Source organism: Globicephala melas, chromosome 1 (genome assembly GCF_963455315.2).
Source record: "Globicephala melas chromosome 1, mGloMel1.2, whole genome shotgun sequence".
In the NCBI taxonomy this organism is placed as follows: domain Eukaryota; kingdom Metazoa; phylum Chordata; class Mammalia; order Artiodactyla; family Delphinidae; genus Globicephala; species Globicephala melas.
Genome location: NC_083314.1, coordinates 163486678 through 163502945, shown reverse-complemented (window position 1 = coordinate 163502945; position 16268 = coordinate 163486678).

Below are 16268 nucleotides of genomic sequence, written 5' to 3'. Positions count from 1 at the left end.
TAGATGTAAAAGTTCTCAATAAAACTTTGGCAATTCAAATTCAGCAACATATTAAGAAAATAACACACTATGTCCAAATAGACTTAATCCTAGGTATATGAATGCATTAACTATGAGAAACTATATTGACATAACTTAAAGAAAACCCATAAGATTGTATGAATTGAGGCTGAAAAGGCATTAGCAATTGTTCCTAATAAAAACTCTTAAGTAAAGTACAAATAAATGAAGACAGTAGCAGTTGTACTAATAATGGCCAAATATTCATCAACAGGAGATGTGAAAAATGAATATCTTATATTTAAATAGTGGAATATCATAGAGCAATGAAAAAGAATCAGCTCTCACTCTACACAATAACATAGGTGAATTTCATGGACACAATATTGAGTGAAAGAAGCCAGATGTCAAAGAGTACATGTCATATGGTTACATTTATATGAAATTTAAAAATAGGCATGATTGCTCTATCATAATAGAAAGTTGAGGGGTATTGCTGGGAGGGGCAAGAGAGAAGCTTCTGGGGTGCTGGAAATGTTCTCTATTTTGATCTAAGAGTCAGTTCCATGGGTATGTTCATTTCTAAAATTTAAGGAGATATACATTTAAGTTTGTGCACTGTATTGTATCTATGTTATACCTCATTAATTCCTTTAAATATGGATAAATTAAAACTACTTAAATATGATTTTTTTTAAAGCCCAACAACTTATTAATAAAACATTAACAGCAAGCATCATTTTAAATGGTTGAACCCTGGGACTTCCCTGGTGGTCTGGTGGCTAAGACTCCGTGCTCCCAATGCAGGGGGCCCGGGTTCGATTCCTGGTCAGGGAACTAGATCCCACATGCTGCAACTAAGAGTTCGCATGCTGCAACTAAAGATCCTGCATGCTGCAACTAAGACCTGGTACAGCCAAATAAATAAATGTTAAAAAAAGAAAAGGGCTTCCCTGGTGGCGCAGTGGTTGAGAGTCCGCCTGCCGGTGCAGGGGATGCGGGTTCGTGCCCCGGTCTGGGAAGATTCCACATGCCGCGGAGCGGCTGGACCCGTGAGCCATGGCCGCTGAGCCTGCGCATCCGGAGCCTGTGCTCCGCAGCGGGAGAGGCCACAACAGTGAGAGGCCCGCGTACCACAAAAAAAAAAAAAAAGTTTGAACCCTAAAACCATTTTCATCAAAATTGGCAAAAGATTGGGATATCTACTTAAATGTTATTACTCAACATTGTTTTCAGAGGTTTTATCAAATTAGACAAGAAAATGAAGTAACATAAATATTGGAAAACAAAGGATAAAATTGTTATTTCCAGATTCCTTGAAGCCTCCACCCCACTTCTTTGGTTCCCTTACTGCAAAATATCTCAAAATAATAATCTAGTCTTATTGCCTACACTTTTTCTCCCATTTTCTCTTAAATGTACTCTAATCAGGCTTTTGTCCCCATTCCTCCACTGAAACAAGGTCACTGATGACCTTCATGTTGCCAAATCGAATAGTCAAATTTCAGCCCCCTTTACCTGCCAGATGAGCCATTTCTGACCCAGTTGATGACTTCCTTCTCCCAGAAACCCTTTTTTTCACTTGGCAGGTGGGGCACCACACTCCTGGTCCTCCTACCTCTTTGCCTTCTCTTCCTCTGTATTCTTTGCCAGATCTTCCTCACTTTTCCAACCTCTAAGTGTTAAAATTCCCCAAGACACAGTCCTTGGATCCCTTCTTATCTACATTCTCTTCCTGGGTTATTTCATCCAATTCCATGGCTTCAAATTCTGTTTCTATTTTGACAACCCCAGATTTGTATCACCAGCTCTGACTTTTCCCCTTGACCTCCAGACAAGGAATTCCACTGCCACCTAAACTTTTCCACTCCGCAGTCCAAATAGGCACTTCAAACTTAACCTAATCAAAATGGAATCTTGAGGGACTTCCCTGACTGTCCAGCGGTTAGGACTCGATGCTTTCACTGTGGTGGCCCGGGTTCGATCCCTGGTCAGGGAACTAAGATACCGCAAACCTCCCTGTGTGTCCAAAAAAAAAAAAAGGAATCTTGATTTTCCCTGCAAAGCCGGGTCCTCTCCCAATCTTCCCAATCTCATTAGTGACAGCTCCATTCACCGAGTTGTTCAGGCCAAAAATATAGTGACCTTCTTGATTCTTCTCCTTCTCTTATGTCTCCCCTTTCCAATCCATCAGCAACGCTGTCAGCTCTGTCTTCAAAATATACCCCTAACTGGGACACATCTTACACCCGTACAATCACTGGGAGAGCTGCCATCATCTCTCTACTGAATTATTTAATTTGACTCCTAATTGCTTCCACCTTTGCCCCCATAGTCTATATTCAGCAGCCAGAGTGATACTTTTAAAACTGGTCACTTCTCTACTTAACCCTTTATCCCCCAAACACATCAAGCACATGCTCACCTAAGACCTTTACCTCTGCCAAGAATATTCTTCCAGTAATTTACATGATTTGAGTCACTGCTAAAATGTCACCTGATCACAGTGGTCCTCCGTGATCATTGTATCTAAAATAGCCCTGCTGGTCACTCCCTACCTCTAAGCCTGCTTTATATTTCTTATGGCAGTTTATCATCCCCTGATAGATATCATCCCCTGATAGATTATTTATGCCTGATTATCTATCTCTCCCCACTAGATTGTAAGCTCTGTAACGACAAGGAGTTTCCTATGTTTCACATATTAATGGTATCCCAACACCTAGAACCTTTGGCCCATAGTAGTCCTTGCCTGATAGTTGGTGTTCAGTAAATACCTGCTGAGTTAATGAATGCTGAATGATATTTTTATTTACTTAGGAAAACCCAGTAAACTCTAGTTAGAAAAACAAATAACAAAAAACACCAAATTAGCTGTGGTAGGTTGAATGGTGGCTCCTCCCAAAAGATATGTTTACCTCCTGGGTCCTGTGAATGTGACCTTATTTGGGGAAAGAGTCTGCAGATGTAATTAAGCTAAGGATGTTGAGACAATCCTGAATTATCTGGGTGGGCCCTGAATCCAATGACAAGTGTCCTTATAAGAGAACACACAGAGCAGAGATGGACAGAGTAGGAAAGAGACCATGTGAGACAGAGACAGAGATTAGTTATTCAGCCACAAGCCAAGGAACACCTGGAGCCACCAGGAGCTGGAAGAGGCAAGGAAGGGTCCTTCCTCAAACAGCATGCCTCTGCCACCTTGATTTTGGACTTCCAGCCCCCAGAGCTGTGAGAGAGAACAACTTCTGTTGTTTTAAGCCGCCAAGTGTGTCATAATTTGTTATGGCAGCCCTAGGAGACAAATACACTACCAGACTATTAATAGAATTTGGCAAGAAGGATGACTGCAAGATAATGACAACGGATGACAAAATCAATAGTTTTTCTTTGTATTCTCATCAAGCAATCAGAAAAAATTAGGAGAGACACACACACACACACACAAAGTTACTGCACCTACTTGTAGAAAAGTATAAAATTTTGTAGAACAATATAAAATAGGACCTAAATAAATGGAAAAAATATACAATTATTTCAGACTTCATGCAGAAGAGTAACATTTTCAACCAGCCAAGAAAATGATAAAAAAAAGAATAAGGATGGGGTCTTGCCATACCAGCTAATAAAACTTGCAGTAAAGAAGTTTGACAAATATTATAACTTAATACATATATTAAATACTATAAAATTAAAAGAACCAAGAGGAATCCAGAAATAGATTTATGTATACACACACACACACACACACAAACATTTATGTATGTGTACATATGGCAAGGGTAGCATTTCATTTCAGATCAAAAATATGGTCATTTACAGCTTCCCTGGTGGCGCAGTGGTTGAGAGTCCGCCTGCCGATGCAGGAGACGCGGGTTCGTGCCCCGGTCCGGGAAGATCCCACATGCCGCGGAGCGGCTGGGCCCGTGAGCCATGGCCGCTGAGTCTGCGCATCCGGAGCCTGTGCTCTGCAACGGGAGAGGCCACAACAGTGAGAGGCCCGCGTACCGCAAAAAAACACAAAAATATGGTCAGTTATGAAATGATGCTAGCACAAGTGGTATTAGCCTGTTCTAGCAGATAACAAAGCTGGGTTTTCCCCCTCTCATTATATCAAAAGTTAATTCCAGTTGGACTGAAGATTTAAATATGAAAGTAAAACACAAAAATTTAACAGAAAAAATAGAAGGGTACGTATATAACCTAGATTCTAGAGTGCAGGGTGATTCTTTTACACAAAATAGGAAATAAAGAAGCTTTAAATAAAAGGTAAGATCTATTTATCCCATAAACATTTTAAAAGAAAGCAAAAACAAAGTCAGAGGACAAATGTTTGATCAATAAACTACCTTTAACACAGATGGCAGATACAAGTGTTCCTATAAGTTGATTACATAAAGAGTTCTTGTGATAAACCATAATGGAAAAGAATTTTAAAAAGGATATATAGGGCTTCCCTGGCGGTCTAGTGGTTAAGACTTTGTGCTTCCAATGCAGGGGCACGGTTTCGATCCCTGGTTGGGGAATTAAGATCCCACAGGTTGTGTGGCATGGCCAAAAAAAAAAAATAGATATATATATGTATAGCTGAATCACTTTGTTGTACAGCAGAAATTAACAAAACGTAAATCAACTATACTTCAATAAAAAAGAAGCAAGTAAATGAAAGTGATAAGAAAAAAAATAGTTCTTATAAACTGATAAGAAAAAGGCATATCCTTTTTAAAGAAAAAGGCAGAGAATGTGAACAGTTTACAAAAGAGGAACTCCAAATGGCCAATAAGCCTATAAAAAATGTTCATCCTTCTTACTAATCAAACATATGAACATTTAAATAACAATAAGAAGAATGATAACCTTGGTTCTTAGCAAGGCTATGAGAATGAATTTTAAATTTAAATTTGCAATGTAAAATACAGAAACCCTTTTGTCCACCTGGCAATGCATCCAACAGAAATACAGTCACAATTAAAGGACAGATACAAAAGAATGTTAATTAAAATATTGTTTGTAAAGTAAAAACCAAAACAAACACAACAAAACCTGAAAACAACCTGCATCCCACTGGTAGGAGTATGCTTGAATAAGCTGTGGCACATCACCAGCATGGAATATTTTGCACCTAAAAGAAAAAAATGAGTTAATCGGGTTTCCCTGGTGGCGCAGTGGTTGAGAGTCGGCCTGCTGATGCAGGGGACGCGGGTTCGTGCCCTGGTCCGGGAAGATCCCACATGCCGCGGAGCCGCTGGGCCCGTGGGCCATGGCCGCTGAGCCTGTGTGTCCGGAGCCTGTGCTCCGCAACGGGAGAGGCCACAACAGTGAGAGGCCCACATGTCGTAAAAAAAAAAAAAAAAAAAAGAAAGAAAGAAATTAAATGGAAATGTACATAATATGATCCTACTGTTGATTAAAAAAAAATGACAAAAAAGGGTATATATACTATATATATATAAAATAATTGTGTGAGCATGAAGAAAGACATGGAAGGATATACATTATAACGTTCAGAATGTTGTAATTGATTACCTTTGAAAAGAGAGGGGGAAAGAAGAGGCAAGAAAAGTTTTTAATTGTTCAAACAAGGACAATAATATAATTGTTTTTAAACAAGTATGAGAAATACATTCATAACAAAAATGAGGGAACAATCTAATTGTTTGCTTCAGGGGTTTGGTTAAATTAATAATGGAATGGAAATTCCTCCAGAAAAATAAAGGATAGCTATTAGGAAACAGTGCTATACATGTATATTTCCATGCTGAATGTGCCAAGTGAAAATAACAGGCTACACAGAGCACACACACGTTAAGATCTCTTCTATTTATGTATGTGTATGCAAATGAAAGGTAGCCTGAATGGATAAGGGCAAGAAAGTTCATGGTAGTACCTGTGCTTTGGAATTCAGGGTTATCATCCCGCCTCCCCATACCTGCCTTAATTTCGTTTACCTGTATTTTCTATTTTTTCTAAATTAACTTCAAATCTAAAAGAAAAAAGACAGGAAGGTGAATTCAGAAGGAAGAAGAATATCTGACTACTAGGAGTTACAGAAAGAGAAGAGAGAAGACATGTTAGTCCTTCAGACATGGTCTAATAACACTGACCCTTGAAGAGAAGGGTCGGTGTTTCAATCTGATCATTCCCAGATTGCAAATTTCCTTCCCTCCTCCTGTTTCCATCCAGATACCAAATTGGAGAGGCAGCCCTTGTTAGGCCACAAAGGGCACCTTCGCACACACACACGCACACACACACACACAAATACATAACTAATAAGGATCACTCCAGGAATCCTTTTCTGGACAGTTCAGCCCCTAGGTAACTGTCCTTCCAGGCTGAGAAGCAAGCAACAACTTTAAAACAGCAGCTTCTCTTGCTAAACCAAAACTGAACATCTATCTCACCAGGCAGGCTTCTACATTATTAACAGCTAACAGACCATTAAAACCTGCCCTATCATGACCTCCCCTGACCCCACCCCAGGCCTAGAAGAATCAGAAAGCCCGAGCTAGATGTGCTAGCAGGACCCTAATTTCATATGCCTGGGCTTGTCCCTCCTGTTATTTACAGAGGATCAACCTAAATTTCCAGTCTGGGCAGCAAGTTCAAGGTGGCTCATCTCAGGGGCTACCAAACTCAGATCAGACCTGGTCTCCTGTGCCTTTTCCACTCCACTATTTAGAAAGACTTATGTGGGAATTCCCGGGCGGTCCAGTGGTTAGGACTCCGCGCTTCCACTGCAGGGGGCCCAGGTTTCGATCTCTAATGGGGAACTAAGATCCTGCAAGCCGTGTGGTACGGCCAAAAATAAAAATAAAATAAAATAAAAGGCTTGTATGACCACAGGTGATTCTGCGCAGAAAAGGGTGACCAGCGTGTTGGAGCCTACCTGTGGTGTGCTGGTCAGTGCCCAGCGATGGGCTCTCTGGGGAGAAAAGACAGCTCTGGTTTGCGGCATTTGCCAATTTCCTTGGTGTAAATCCTCTCACTATGGCTGATTGCAAGCTGATTTCCAACTTGACGTCCACCTGAAAATTGAACAGTCTGCTCTTGGACTCTAGCATACCATGGTAAACTCAGGGCCCTTCGCAGGGGACATACAGACCCAGGGTTCTGACACCTTCTAGGTCAAGTCTTGCCCTCGTCCCACCTCAGCAGGGCCCTGTTATTTAAAAAAAAAAAGTCATTTATAAGGATTTACGCTGAGGCAACGTGAGCAGAATGGGACAGAAGCTTGGGAGTCCAGTAACCTTAATTTCCTACCCATTAAGCAGCCTCACCTCACTGGACTTGAGTTGCCTCACCTGTAAAATCAGGATAATGATTCTTGACAAATTTGTTGTGAAAAATGAATGAGATAATAGTCATGAAGTACTTGACAGTCAATATGACTTCCTTCTATACATTACCATGAACAACTGCTTATGACATGACACTACATGCAGAAATCAGAACACCAAATTCCTCCTAAGTTTTATTATCAGGGATGCACTGGTTGCCTGGGATGAGGGTGAAGAGACTAACAGAGAAGGGCATGAAGAACCTTTTTAGGTGGTGAAAATATTCTTTATCTTGAGAAGCCTGTGGGCTACAGGAGTGTATGCCTTTGTCAAACCTCATCTAACGGTACACTTACAATCTGAGGATATCATTCTATGGAAATTATACCTCTATTAAAGAATGAAAAAAAGTGGGTAAGGGGACATGATTATAGATTCCAAGTGACTTTTGAAAGCATACAAATTAGCAAATGGATGAGAAAGAGCTGGGTGGGCAGGCTTATCATCAGGAAAGGCCAAAACCCTCCACCTGGCTTTGCCGAGGATGGCCCGGCCCAAACTCTCTCAGCAGCGTGGAGACAGCTGCTAATCACAGCTCTGGGGGTTCTGGAGTTAGACAAGGGCACCGTGTGTCAGGCATCATCACACACCAGCTAACATCTCTCCAGCAAGCCACTGCTCTAAGACCAAGTGCTAAGGGAAGCAGAAGTTAAGAAGTTAGTTAAGACTTTGCCTGGGCGAGGGATGCTCAACCCAGGCAACAGGACTCAGCTGAAAAGTCTCACCCAGCCAGAGTTGGCTGTTGGACCAAGTTTATTGGACAGACACAGTCATTGACCCCAGCATACCTTTGAAGACTGTTGAGCAACACCTTCCTGCTTCCTAGATTCCTACAGCCAGTGCCTCTTGTACTGTACTGAATTCAACCCTCTCCAACCTGCTGGCATCTGTGATCTGACCGGAGACTATTGCCAAGAAAGAAAAGGCTTAGGAAGCCCAAAGGAAACCTGTCCTGAAACATTTACAAAAAAAAAAAAAGAAAAAGTTGTCAGAAACATTCTCCCGAACAGAAATCAATAAGAGCTTGTCTATTTGTACTCTTTCCGAAAAAAAGAAAAGAAGAGAAAAGAAGAAAAGAGAAGAGAGAAGAGGAAAAAGAAAAAGTGCCACAAATAAGCCAGGAAACAGCAATTACTTCAAAATGAAAACTGAGTAATTAGTAAGAAGAACAGAACTTCCCTTTTCTATCATTCAGAAGATAGATACTTGGCCTGAGACGCTAACAGATATACATTTTTTCATGGTGTGTTCCCATTTCATTTCCACTGATTGTAATCTGGCTACCAAAAGACTGCAAAAGAATTCAATATTAACATTCAGCTTTTACAGCACTATTTACAATAGCCAAGGCATGGAAGCAACCTAAGTGTTCATCAACAGACAAACAGATGAAGAAGATGTGGTATATATACAATAGAATATTACTCAGCCATAAAAAAGAATGAAATATTGCCCTTTGCAGCAACATGGATGGACCTAGAGATTATCATACTAAGTGAAGTAAATCAGAGAAAAACAAATATCAAATGATATCACTTATATGTGGACTCTAAAAAAATGATACAAATAAACTTATTTACAAAACAGACTGACAGACACAGAAAACGAATTTATGGTTACCAAAGGGAAAAGGAGGAGGGAGGGTAAATTAGTAGCTTGGAATTACTATATATAAAATAGATAAATAACAAGGACCTACTGTACAGCATAGGGAACTATATTCAATATCTTGTTATAGGCTATAATAGGAAAGAATCTGAAAAAATATATATATATATAAAACTGAATTACTTTGCTGTACACCAGAAACTAACATTGTAAATCAACTATACTTAAAGTTAAAAAAAAAAAGATTCAGCTTTCACAACTTAAATGTCCATCAACAGATGAATGGATAAGAAGATGTGGTATATATATACAATGGAATACTATTCAACCATAAAAAGAATGAAACTTTTGCCATTTGCAGCAACATAAATGGACTTGGAGGGCATTATGCTAAGTGAAATAAGTTAGAGAAAGACAAATACTGCATGATATCACTTATATGTGGAACTTAAAAAATACAACAAACTAGTGAATATAACAAAAAAGAAGCAGGCTCACAGACAGAGAACAAACTAGTGGTTACCAGTGGGAAGAGGGAAGTGGGAGGGGCAAAATCAGGGGTAGGGGATTAAAAAGTACAAACTATTATGTATAAAATAAGCTACAAGGATATATTGTACAACACAGGGTATATACCCAATATTTTGTAATAACTATAAATGGAGTACAACATTTAAAAATTGTGAATCACTATATTGTACACCTGTAACTTATATAATATTGTACATCAACTATATTTCAATTTAAAAAAAACAGATTCAGCTTTTAAAAGAGTCTAGGACTTCCCTGATGGCCCAGTGGTTAAGAATCCACCTGCTAATGAAGGGGACACGGGTTCAAGCCCCGGTCTGGGAAGATCCCACATGCCACGGAGCAACTAAGCACGTGTGCCACAACTACTGAGCCTGCGCTCTAGAGCCCGCAAGCCACAACTACTGAAGCCCATGTGCCTCGAGCCCATGCTCTGCAACAAGAGAAGCCACCGCAAAGAGAAGCCTGAGCACCGCAATGAAGAGTAGCCCCTGCTCACTGCAACTAGACAGAGCCGGCACGCAGCAACGAAGACTAACGCAGCCAAAAATAAATAAATAAATAAATTTATTATTTTTTTAAAAAAAAGAGTCTAATGTGGTTTACTTAGTTTTATCCTCTGGGTGGCCAATAAATACAGAAACATCTAAACATCTAATTAGGGACTTCCCTGGTGGTTAAGACTTTGCCCTCCGACGCAGGGGGTGTGGGTTCGATCCCTGGTGGTGGAGCTAAGATCCCACATGCCTTGTGGACAAAAAACCAAAACATAAAGCAGAAGCAACATTGTAACAAATTCGGTAAAGACTTTAAAAAGGGTTCACATCGGGCTTCCCTGGTGGCACAGTGGTTGAGAGTTCGCCTGCCGATGTAGGGGACACGGGTTCGTGCCCCGGTCCGGGAAGATCCCACATGCCGCGGAGCGGCTGGGCCCGTGAGCCATGGCTGCTGAGCCTGCGAGTCCGGAGCCTGTGCTCCGCAACGGGAGAGGCCACAACAATGAGAGGCCCGCGTACCGCAAAAAAAAAAAAAAAAAAAAAAAATGTTCACATAAAGAAAAAATGGTTAAAAATGGTTCACATCAAAAAAAAAACAACTTTGAACATCTAGTTATACTGAACGTAAAATTTTTTTTACAATAAAGAATAAAGGAGCACTCGGTTGTTATCTCTTTTTATCCATCAGAGTAATGTATTTATAGTGTTTCCCTATTTTTCTGGGAAAGTAATTTTTTAAATTACATAATACTGATTTGGGGGAAAGTATCTCAACAGGGGTTTTTGTACGCACTGATGCCAAAAAAACCTCCCACAATTTTTACTCTAGGACACAGCTTGTGATGCTCTATAGCTATAAAATGGAATTCTGAATAAAAACAATGTGTCTTACAAATTAGGAATTTCAGAGTATAAATTCACTACTGCCTTTAAAATAAGACACTTGTAAACAAGTTGTCTACATATACTGAATTTATTTTGTTGGTGAATATATTTCAGTTTATCTATTTCAAAATAACCCAGGTAGAATAGTCAATAGTCAATCTGCTATAGAAAAATCCGTCAAGTGACACTGAGGACAATATTTGTAAATAACTTACTTTTATTTTTCTTTTGAAAGAACATGTGTGTTGAGAGTTATGATTTATGCTAGAAATTGACACCATGATATGAACGCTTGAATAAACACCAAAGTTGCTTGAATTTTCTCCAGGGGCAAGCTAAATTAAATCTTGTGTTATCAGAGGTTACTCAGCTAAAGAAATGTGTGTGTTGCAATCCACTTCCCAGTTTTTCTTTCTGTCCAAATATGCCTTGATGAGTAATAAACCAAAGTACAACAAAAGGAACAAAAGATAACCCGTGGCACTGTGTACAGCAAGCATTCTCTGTCACTAGGGAATAGAAATATAACAAGCGTATCTGAAAAAAAAATCCCTGGACACAAATGGCAGTCATAATTAGTAAACAGGAATAGCAATAAAAAGACTTTACAGGGTTAGGGTCACAGGTTAAGGGCATCTTGGAAAGTAATTTACTTTGCTGCAGAAGGATCTTTGTCTCTGGTGAAAGCAGTTGGTACTGGCTAGCTTTCGGGGCCATCTGACCTTAGGGATATTGAGTATAATCTGAGTGGCCATTTTGTCATCATTATGGTACTAGATTTCTAAGTGAGGCAGAGGGGTTGCATGCTTAGGCACGGTGGCCAGGCATGCGGTGGGGCAGAATGTGGAGCAGCATACCAGAGACAGAGTGGTTACTTCCTTATGTATTGATACAAAATGTCCCATTTCACCCTTACTTCACTTGGGCTAAATCAAATTAACATTCACAAGCTGAATGTTAGTCCCTGCCTTTGAATAATTGTTCCCCTTCCTAATATTTTACAAATGCTAGCAATGGTTAAAATACGAATGCTAGTGCTTCCCTGGTGGCACAGTGGTTAAGAATCCTCCTGCCGATGCAGGGGACACTGGTTCGATACCTGTTCCGGGAAGATCCCACATGCCGTGGAGCAACGAAGCTCACGTGCCACGACTACTGAGCCTACGCTCTAGAGCCTGCTAGCCACAACTACTGAGCCCACGTGCCACAACTACTGAAGCCCGCGCGCCTAGAGCCCATGCTCTGCAACAAGAGAAACCACCGCAATGAGAAACCCGCACACCACAATGAAGAGTAACCCCAGCTCACCACCACTAGAGAAAGCCTGCGCAGAGCAAAGAAGACCCAACATAGCCAAAAATTAAATTAAAAAAAAAAAAATACAAATGCTAGCAAGTGATTTTTGTAATTTTTTGGTGAAAAACATTTTTCCTATACTTTAAAAATTTTAATTCACTGTCAATCTCTCAAAATGGACAAGACTTTTACAAGGATTGCAACTACATTTTTCTTTTAACATTCATTTCTTTATGAAACTTTCTATATTGCCACATTTTAATATTAATATCACGTGCTTTCCAAAATTGTTGTAGACTGTTTGAACCATCACTACATTCTAAAGCATTCTTTATTGATCTATTATAATGCAATCAAAGTTCAGGAAAAAAAATTAAAGATAATACTAAGAACTTGACCCAGAAAAAAAAGAGATGAAGGAAAAGAGAGAGAAATTAAGAGACGTGGAGGCCAGATTGAGAGCATCTAACAGGCAATCCAGGAGTTGAGAATGGGGCGGTTGGCAAAGAGGTAATACTGGAAGAAATAAGGGCTGAAGATTTTTCCAGAATAGAAGAAAGACATAAGTCTTCAGATTGGAAGTGCCCAAGTACTGAGCAGCTTCAATAAAAATAAGTCAGCCAACTGATAGCAGTGGTTACCTCTGAAAGGGTTGGGATTGGCACGATGCTCAAAGCAGATTTTAGCCTTAGCTGTAATGCATGCATTTTTTATAAGGAGACTGCATCTGTGTATTTCATATGCAACCGGGAGCTCTTTTTTTTTGGGGGGGGAGCTCTTTTTAAAAGAACCTAACCAGACTGAAATGTTGAGTTTCTTACTGGGAGACCAATCAGTTGGAAGCCGGGGAGAGGAGTCTTGAGTGAGCAGCCACTTGGATGACCACCTGGGGTGTCTGCCCTGGAGATGCCGATGCCTACGGGGAGACAGAGCCATGGAAAAGTACACTGTGGAAACTCTCAAAATAGATGGAGACATCAAGTGCTGGCAGCAGCAGCTCCTGTTCATCATCATGCGGATGATAATGCCAGGTGGTGAACAAGCAGTAGCTGATACGAATCTCACTACACTCCAGCAAGGCCGGGCTCTCGTGATTTTCATGTTAGAGATAAGGAATCTAAGGCTTAGAAAGATTAAGGTACTTGCTCGAGGATAAAGTTATACATTAGCAGTCACCATAGCCAACACTGAACTGAATGCTCACTACAAAGCAGGCACTGAGAACTTGTTATATGCATGTATTAACTCATTTAATCCTCACAACAACCCTGTAAGACAGCACTAGGTTATCCCATTTTACAGATGAAAAAACTGAAGCCCAGATGTGTTAAGACCCTTACCGAAACAAGTAGGTGGTAGAGCTAGGATTTGAACTTCAGCTGAACAGAGCCTATGCCCTTAATTTCGTAATATTTTGTATATGTGCTGAGGACACAGAATAGGCTAGGAGATAATCTGCACTTGAGGATGAGGGGTTCAGGTTGGAGCAAGGCAGGATACTTGTGAGTGGGTATTAAAGGGTGAATAGGATTTTGCCAGGGAGAACTGAGGAGGAGATAAAGCCTGAGCAGGGTGGCCAGGGGTGGTGGGGGGGAGGTGTGGGCAGGAAGGGAGTGTCCCATTGAGGGGAGGGCCTCTGATGTATTGTAGTTGAGTTTTAGTCTCAGACGGCAAGGAAAAAGAAACCCACCTGTTTCTTTATCTGTTTTATGGAGAAGATAAAGGGACCCACCTTAAGGGTCTATCGGGAAGATTAAATGAGATTATACACTGAAAACATTTTCACAGTGCCTGGTACATCATAAATCTCAACACACATCAGTTATAATTATTAATTATTACATAAGTAAGTGTAGTTGCCCTCACATTTCTATATTAGGCACAGATCTTTATTTCAAATGATGGAAACCCAGATCAGACAAATGTTTTTGGTTTTGTTTTGGAAGACTCACTTGGCCATGGAAAGTACAGCGGTCCAGGGACTTCCCTGGTGGCACAGGGGTTAAGAATCCGCCTGCCAATGCAAGGGACACGTGTTCGATCCCTGGTCCAGGAAGATCCCACATGCCGTGGAGCAACTAAGCCCGCGTGCCACAGCTACCAAGCCCTCATGCTGCAACTACTGAAGCCTGCGCGCCTAGAACCCGTGCTCCGCAACAGGAGAAGCCACCGCAATGAGAAGCCCCACGCACCGCAACAAAGAGTAGCCCCCGCTTTCCACAGCTAGAGAAAGCCCATGCGTAGCAAAGAAGACCCAACACAGCCAAAAGTAAATTAAAACAAAAAAGAAACAGACTCCGCGATTCCAATGCAGGGGGGAGTGGGTTTGATCCCTGGTCAGGGAATAAGATCCTACATGCTGCACAGTGCAGCCAAAAGATTAAAAAAGAAAGTACAGGGGTCCAGCTTGCACTGGATTCAGGGACAGCCGACTCACAGGGCTGACACTGCCAAGTCTCTCATCTCTGCCTCTCTTTGCCTGAACGCTACTGTTTCAAACATATGTTGGGATCACGGTGGCCAGCAGCTATAGAATCTCCCATCTTTACCACCCAGGAGAAAGTTAGAGTTGTTCTTTCTAGCTCTGCATCTAAACAGTCTGGCGGAGGCTCTGATATAACATGGCCAGGGAGTTGGGGGCCTGTAAGACTAGGGAGCCCCCATTTGAAACACATGGTTTATGTGGGGGACAGAGATAGGACCATTTCCCAGAAGAGTGAGATGTAGTTCTGAAACAGGAGGGAAGGGGGGCAGGGCACAACCCTTAAAAGAATGACATAGCCATAGAACGTGACAAAAACTGGTCAGAACCAACTAGGTCCAAGACAGTGGAAGATTTGACTTCCAGTGGACCTTGACCCTCATTATACACTCATTGTTATACATTAGCATAAGCTAAGTGACATACCCGCCAGCGCCGTGACAGTTCAGAGGCTGACCATCAAAGAGCAAAAAGTGGGTTGTGGCCCAATTCCTGGAAATCCCCAGCCCTTCCCCTAAATAGTTGGAATAATCCTCCCACTCATTAGCCTGATAAATTACCCAGCCCGTAAAAACTAACCACATACTTCAGGGTCTCTTGCCTTCTGAGATGGCCCACACTTGTCTGTGGAGTGTGTTTCTCCCATGGCCCCTCTCACTTTCCGAGACGTCCCCATGCCCTGGGGCTGCTGTTGCCTTTTGAGACAGACTTTATTCCATCTATGGAATGTACATCTCTATAAATTAATCCACTTCTTACCTATCACGTTGTCTCTCACTAAATTCTTTCTGCAACAAGACATAAAGAGCCTGAATTTCATTAAGTCCTGAGACCAGGTGTGTGATCTCAATGAAGACAGTGGGTTCAGGGGACTTCCCTGGTGGTCCAGTGGTTAAGACTCCATGCTCCCAAAGCAGGGGGCCCAGATTCAATCCCTGGTCAGGGAACTAGATCCCGCATGCTGCAAGTAAAGATCCCGAATGCCACAGCGAAGATCCCATGTGTCGCAACTAGGACCTGGCGCGGCCAAATAAATATTAAAAAAAAAAAAAAAAAAAAGGAAAGTGGGTTCAAGTCCCATTCTGGGTTCTGGCTGGGCTTGAGTCCTGGCCCGTGGGTTCAAGCCCCGATATGAGTTGTACAGTTTCACTTGTACATCATGCTTTTTGCGTAGTAACAAAGTCAATGTCCTTTGCTTACCAAGATTTAACATCACAACCAGACTCTGTGTGTGCATGCCTGTGGAAAACTTGTTTTTCTCTCTGGAATCTTGTAACATCTTTTTTTTCCTATTGTTCTGAAATTTCCTGCCGATGTAACGTGGCATGGAGTGATTTTCATCTAATTTTCTGGGAACTCAGTGGACCTCACTATGGTAACTAGTGTTCTTCAGAGTTCCTGAATTGTTTCTTTGAGGATTTCCCCTGCTCTGATTTCCTCTCTTCTTTCCGGAACTCCTGAAACTCAGACCTTCTAGGGTGGCCCTCTAATTTTCTGATAATTCCTCTCTTATTTTCCATCTCTTTGATGTTTAGCTCTACTTTCTGTGACATTCCCATAACAACGTTCTTTCCAACTCTTCTGTTCTCATTTTCATTGCTATTATCATCATTTTCATTCCAAAAGCTG